Source organism: Macaca fascicularis, chromosome 20, assembly GCF_037993035.2.
Source record: "Macaca fascicularis isolate 582-1 chromosome 20, T2T-MFA8v1.1".
Taxonomy (NCBI): Eukaryota; Metazoa; Chordata; class Mammalia; order Primates; family Cercopithecidae; genus Macaca; species Macaca fascicularis.
Window position 1 is genome coordinate 80541589 of NC_088394.1, and position 7624 is coordinate 80549212.

The following is a 7624-nucleotide window of genomic DNA, read 5'->3' on the forward strand; positions in this document are numbered from 1 at the left end:
CCTTTCCTTGTCCCTTTGGCAGGTCAGCATCAGGAGGGTGCAGGAGGGGTACCTACGCAGCCATAACGCCTGGTAAGGTAACGGTTAGAATTTGCCTCTGAGCCAGTGAGCCCCAAACAGGACCCACTGCCAGGTGCTGACTTCCTCACCTGGATTCTTTCGCATCCGCTTCAGAAGCATCTCAGGTTAGGTTGATAGTCTCCCGATTTTCCAGGTGAAGAATCCTGAGCTCAGGTTAATTACCTTACCCCAACTGAATTGTCTTCCCCAACACCCCCCGCAGCCAGTCAGTCGTTGCCTTGGTTTGGGTTCTCTTCAATGCAGAACCTTAGACAAGGACTTGGACACAGGTAGGGTGGAGAGGTGGTCCCCTGGAAGCCAGAATGCCACGGGAAAGGAGAGAAGGCCCACGAGAAGGTGCTTTATTGCGAAGTAACAAACCCCAAGCCACAGCTCCCAACGATATTTATCACTGCGGATGACTCTGCGGGTTGACTGGGCTTGACTCAGAGGCTCTCCACTGAGGCTCCTGCACGGTCACATGGTCATGGACAGGTAGTGGCTCTTGAAGGCGTGAGTGAGAACACACAGCTCCTCCAGCATCTCCCTCTCCCTTTCTTCTCTCTCCCTCTCTCCCTGCCTTCTCACTTCCCCTTCTCTTCCCCGCCCCCCAATCTCTTTCTCTCTCTTTTTCTCCTTGTTCACTTTGGTCTTGCTCTCTCTGGTCTCTTCACTTGACCTCATCTAGATTTCTTACATGGCAGCCAAAGGCTCCCAGAGCAAACGTGACAGGTGTAATGAGCAGAGGCCACGTGGCTTCTTCCAGCATCTCCTGGGAAGTCAGAGACTCAGGTTTGCTGCATTTCACCCCTTGAGGCCATCAGAAAGACTCCCCCAGGTTCAGGTTGCTGGCCCTGCGAGAGGTGTCAGCTGTGTCTCCTCCCTGACCCTGGAACCCTGTCTGCAAACCACGGGAGGAGCTGGGTGCAATGGCTCGCACCTGTAATTCCAGCACTTGTGGAGATCTAGGTAGGTGGATCACTTGGGCCCAGGAGTTTGAGACCAGCCTGGGTAACACAGGGAGACCTCTGACTCTATTAAAAATATATATATATATTTTTTGAGACAGTCTTGCTGTGTCACCCAGGCTGGAATACAGTGGCAGGATCTCAGTTCACTACAACCTCCACCTCCTGGGTTCAAGCGATTCTCCTGTCTCAGCCTCCTGAGCAGCTGAGATTACAGGCACGTGCCACCACACCCAGCTAATTTTTGTATTTTCTTAGTAGAGATGGGTTTTCGCCATGTTGGCCAGGCTGGTCTTGAACTCCTGACCTCAGGTGATCTGCCCATATCAGCCTCCCAAAGTGTTAAGATTACAGGCATGAGCCACCGCGCCTGGCCCTTTTTTTTTTTTTGAAACGGAGTCTAGCTCTGTCGCCCAGGCTGGAGTGCAGTGGCGCGATCTTGGCTCACTGCAAGCTCCACCTCCCAGGTGATTCTCGTGCCTCAGCTTCCTGAGTTGCTGGGATTACAGGCGCCGACACCACACCTGGCTAATTTTTGTATTTTTAGTAGAAACGGGGTTTCACCATGTTGGCCAGGATGGTGTCAAACTCCTGACCTCAAGTGATCCACCCCCCTCAGCCTCCCAAAGTGCTGGGATTACAGGTGTGAGCCTCAGTGCCCAACCTACGTTGTATACTTTCAGTGTATACAAGTCAGTGGGTTTTAGTACATTCATTTGTGAAATATCTCAAAATACAACCTTTTTAAAAAAGCTCTGCAGGGGAAGAATGTGCAGCAAGTTAGAGGAGCAAAGTGCTGAGAACGTGGTGAGAAATGGGAGCTGGCATATCACAGAAGTGTGTGAGCTCAGGAAGGAGGTGATCTGATTCGTTTTCAAAGGAGAGCTTTGGCAGCTGCTGGGTGTGCGTGTGTGTGTGTTCACGTCTATGAATTTTGACAAATAACCAATTATTCACAGAAATCAAAGCCCATTAATGGATGCATGGATAAACACAATGTGGTCTGTCCATGCAACGGACTATTATTCAGTCCATAATACAGAATTAAATTCTGATCCACGCTACAACATAGATGAACCTTGGAAACGTGATGCTGAGTGAAAGAAGCCAGACACAAAAGGCCACATGATGTATGATTCCATTGCTGTGAACTGTCCAGAATTTGTCAGAACAGGCAAATTCAGAGACAAAGTAGATTCGTGGTTGCTTAGGGCTGGCGTGGGGACGAGGATGGATGGGGAGCAACAGCTCAAGGGCACGGTATTTATCTCTGTGATGATGAAAATGTTCTAAAACTAGGTGATGGTTGCACACATCTGTGACTGTACAAAAAATTGAATCGTACACTGTGGGTGAAATGTATAGTATGAGAATGATATCTCAATAAAGTTGTTTAAAAAGCAATATTTCCCTCCATTCTCGGAATTCTGTGTATTGGTCTCCTAGATAGCTACAGGGTGAGAGGCGGAATTCAACTTCCCTGCTTAGATTCTAAAACTGGGATTAAAACAGTGAGATGAGACTAGAAGGCAACTTTCATCTCAGGTCTGCGTGAGAGCAGAGCTCAGGGCATCCTCTAGGGGGCGCCCTAGAGCAGCAGTCCTGAAAATGTGGTCCCTAGAACAGCAGCTAAGTACCGGTGGGAACTTAGCAATGCAAACTGTCAGGTCCACCCCACACCAGCCGAATCAGCCACTCCTGGGGTGGGGGCCTGGCAATGTGTGTGTTTACAAGCCCTCCCGGTGATTTTTTCTTTCTTTTTCTTTTTGAGATGGAGTCTTGCCCTGTTGCCCAGGCTGGAGTGCAGTGGCATGACTTCTGCTCCCTGCAACCTCCACCTCCCAGGTTCAAGTGATTCTCCTGCTTCAGCCTTCCAAATAGCTGGGATTACAGGTGTGCGCCACCGCGCCCAGCCAATTTTTATATTTTTAGTAGAGACAGGGGATTTCACCAAGTTGGCCAGGCTGGTCTTGAACTCCTGACCTCAAGTGATCCACCCACCTTTGCCTCCCAAAGTGCTGGGATTACAGGTGTGAACCACCTTGCTTGGTCGTCTCCTGGTGATTCTGATGGCTGCTCAAGTCTGAGAACCACTGTTCTCCAAAGGTATCTGTCTCCATTCTCTACCCACAGACCTTCCTAAGCTAGGAGTCCCTGCCCATAGCCAACAGCTGTGCCTGGCTTGCTCTGGCTGAAACCTGAACCATGGGGCTGCTTTCAGATTAAGCACAGCCTGGTCTGAATCTTCTGCCTTGGGAAGCCTGGGAAAGGCCTTGGAGTCAGCCTCTGCAGGGGCATGCACCTGTTGGCTCCCTGAGAAAGTCACCTCCTCTGTGCCCTTGCTGTTGATGGCAGCAGGAAGCCTGGGGTGTGGCCCAACTCTTTAACTAGTCTCTAGCATCCGCTGGCTGTGTGCTCAGAGCATGCTCTGAGCATGGCCTCATGCTCTATTCAGATGGGATCCTTTTACCAGGCATGCTGCAATAGTGTGATTCATGCCCCAGGGGCCCCGGCCCCACTCTTGCAGGCATCCAAAGGTGCTAAAAATATGTAACTCCTAAATGTGGTTCTGTATTTCTGACTGTACCAGTGTTGTGGGCCTTTTTATCCTCCAAGCTGAAATTCAAGAGGCCTGGATTCCAATATAAGGCCCATGATTAATGGGCCTCCAGCAAGGCCTCACTCAGCATCTCCTGTATTTAGATGAGGCCTAAATCAAGTCTCTGTGATGTGGACCGAGCACAGGGCTGTGAGTCAGGGAGTGTGAGTTGTAGCCTTGGCTCTGTCACATGCACCTGGGCCAGGGCTTCATCTCGTTCAATTTCAGTTCCTCACACTACGGGATAAGATGGTTGGAGATTAGTGCTCCTCTGGGTGTGATCTGCAGAGCCCTGGTCCACCAAGCAGCTGCCTGAAGGAGTTTGTGGTAAGGCAACATTTGGGGAGCTCTGGAGATACTTTCCCCCTCTGGGAGACTCACATTAGAGAACACATTCGTATTTCTTTTTTGTTTTTTTGTTTTGTTTTGTTTTGTTTTGTTTTGAGATGGAGTCCTGCTCTGTCACTCAGGCTAGAGTGCACTGCAACCTCCGCCTCCTGGGTTCAAGTGATTCTCCTGCCTCAGCCTCCCAAGTAGCTGGGACTATAGGTGCCTGCCACCATGCCAGGCTTATTTTTGTATTTTTAGTAAAGACGAGATTTCACCATGTTGGCCAGGCTGGTCTCAAATTCCTGACCTCAAGTGATCAGCCCTCCTCGGCCTCCCAAAGTGCTGGGATTACAGGTGTGAGCCATCGCGCCCCGACCAACACATTTGTATTTCACAGCCTCTAAATGCCCCATCAAAGACACCTATTTCACTTTTCTTAAACCAGGATTTCTCAAGCTTGTTTGGCCCTGGCTCCCTGCCCATGTTTTCCTCTGTCAATGAATACAGAGATTGTGTATCTATGTACATAAAACTCTAGGAAATCAGCCAGGCGCGGTGGCTCACGCCTGTAATCCCAGCACTTTGGGAGGCCAAGGTGGGCAGATTACCTGAGGTTAGGAGTTTGAGAACAGCCTGGCCAACGTGGCGAAACCCCGTCTCTACTAAAGGTACAAAAAAATTAGCCAGGCATGGTGGTGCGCACCTATAGTCCCAGCTACTCTGGAGGCTGGGGCAGGACAGTCACTTGAACCGGAGGCAGAGGTTGCAGTGAGCCAAGATCGTGCCACTGCACTCCAGCCTGGGCGACAGAGCAAGACTCTGTCTCAAGAAAAAAGAAAGAAAAAAAAAACCTCTGGGAAATCAGAAGCTAAAAGGTTTCTGTGTCCCACCAACACTGACCACCAAAGATTCAGTGATTGTCCCGCCACTGAAAGATGCCATGAACGTATCAAAGAGCATGGCCAGCTGACTTTTCGGTGTCCATTCCCCCTGGAGGACAGTGGCATGATATGCTTGCTATGTTTCAAGGCCTGACTTTTTTTTTTTCTTTTGAGACAGAGTCTTGCTTTGCTGCCCAGGCTGGAGTTCAGTGGCGTGATCTCTGCTCACTGCAACCTACACCTCCCGGGTTCAAGCGATTCTCCTGCCTCAGTCTCCCGAGTGGCTGGGATTCCAGGCACGTGCCACCACACCCAGCTAAATTTTGTATTTTTAGTGGAGACAGCCAACACTATGTTGGCCAGGCTGGTCTCGAACTTCTGACCTCAGGTGATCTTCCCACCTCAGCTCCCAAAGTGCTGAGATTACAGGCATGAACCACAGCGCCTAGCCCAAGGCCTGGCTTTTGATTTTGCAGATCTAAAGTCTCGATTTGGTTCATGCATCTGTAGTGATTAAGTTGCGTGTAACTTGGCTGGGCCATGGCACACAGCTCTGTGTTTGGACGTTATTGTAGATGTTTCTGTGAAAGTGTTTTTGGATGTGATTAACATTTAAATAGATGGATTTTGAGATTGCCCTCCAGTATGTGGGTGGGCCTTTTCCAATCGGTTGTAGGCAGTAAGAGAAAAAAGTCTGAGCTTCCTGAGCAAGAGGGAGCAGCAGACAGCCTTCAGACATCAACTGCAGCATCAGCTCTTCCCTGGGTCTCTAGCCTGCCAGCTGACTTAAAGTCAGTCTCTCTATCTCTCCCTCTCACTGTGTGTGTGTGTGTGTGTGTGTGTGCATCTGGCCATGATGGTCAATGCCTATAATCCTAGCTACTCCGGAGGCTGAGGTGGAAGGTTCGCTTGAGCCCAGGAGTTAAAGTCTATAGTGAGCTTTGATTGAGTCACTGCACTCCAGCTTGTACAACAGAGCAAGTTTCCATCTCTCAACTATCTATCTATCTGTATATAAACACACACACAATTGATCCTTGAACAATATGGGTATGAACTGCGTGGTCCACTTTTACATGAATTTTCTTTTGTTTCTGTCGCCCCTGAGACAGCAAAACCAACCTCTCCTCTTCATTCTTCTCCTCAGTCTATGCAACATGAAGGCAACCAAGACGAAGACCTTTATGATGATCCATTTCTACTTAATGAATAATAAATATATTTTCTCTTTCTTTTTTTTTAAGAGATAGAGTCAGGCTGGAGTGCAGTGGTGTAATCACAGCTCACTGTAGCTGCAAACTCCTAGGCTTAAGTGATCCTCCTACCTCAGCCTCCCAAGTACCTGGGACTACAGGCACACAACATCACACCTGGATAATTTTTAAAAAAATTTTGTAGAGATGGGGTCTCACTATGTTGCCCAGACTGGTCTCAGACTCCTGGACTCAAGCGATCCTCCCACCCTGGCCTTCCAAAGCATTGGGATTACAGGCATGAGCCACCATCATGCGTTATGATTTTCTTAATAACATTTCTTTTCTTTGGGTCACATTATTGTAAGAATACAGTATATAATACATGTTACATACAAAACATGTGTTAATCAACTGTTGATGTTATTGGTAAGACTTCCGGTCAACAGTAGGCTATCAGTAGTTAAGTTTTGGGGGAGCCAAAAGTTATACTAAAATTTTTGACGGTGTGGGGGGTCAACGCCCAACCCCTGCATCGTTCAAGAGTTAACTGTCCACATGCACACGCATGCACACACAAACACGCATGCACACATACATGCACACATACACACATGCACACACACGCACACACACATGCACACACACCCACACATGCACGCACATGCACACATGCACACATACATGCACACACATGCGCACACATGCACACACGTGCACACACACATGCACACACATTCTACTGGTCTGTTTCTCTGGAGAAATCTGACTAGTACAAACTTCCACAGAACAGACTCATGGAATGCCCCCCAGGAACTGGACCAAACCCTAGAAGACAGCAGTGAGGGCAGCTCCTCCCAAGAGGCAGGGCTTTGCCTCACGCACCTGCTCACCCACGTTACATGGAGAGACAAGTGGGTTGAGATTAGAACATACATTTACATGTACATATACATATGCACATGCATATGCATACACACATACATACACACATATACATATATACATATGCATACAGATGTATATATACATGCATATATGCATATACATACACATATGCATGCACATATATAAATACATGCACACATACACATATCCATATCTACACACATATCCATACACATACACATATGCATGCACATATACATAAATCCATGCACACATACACATATGCATATAGATACACATATATACGTACATAGATCCTTGGGCAGGGCCAGTGGCTTGTCTGCTTGGTAAGAAACTGGAAGACAAACGGTGTCCAGGACAGGGAGGACTGGGGAAGAGACACGTGGATGGGCTCACTCACACGGCCCGGAGTGTGAAGGTCTTTCAATCCATGTTAATGTTCGCTAGAGAGCAGTCACCACGCAGGAGGCACTCAGCGGCTAAGCAAGCAGAATGACTGCCCACAGATGTCAGCCAGCCTCTGAAATTACCACCCTGCCGCTGGTACAGTGGGCACATGAACAGAATAGCCGAGGTGGCAGGGATGGGGGCTATGCCCGGGCTCAGCAGCACACACACACCACAGCTCACCTAACTGCTCCCACCCACAACACAGCAATGCTGAGCTGCCCATACGGCACCATT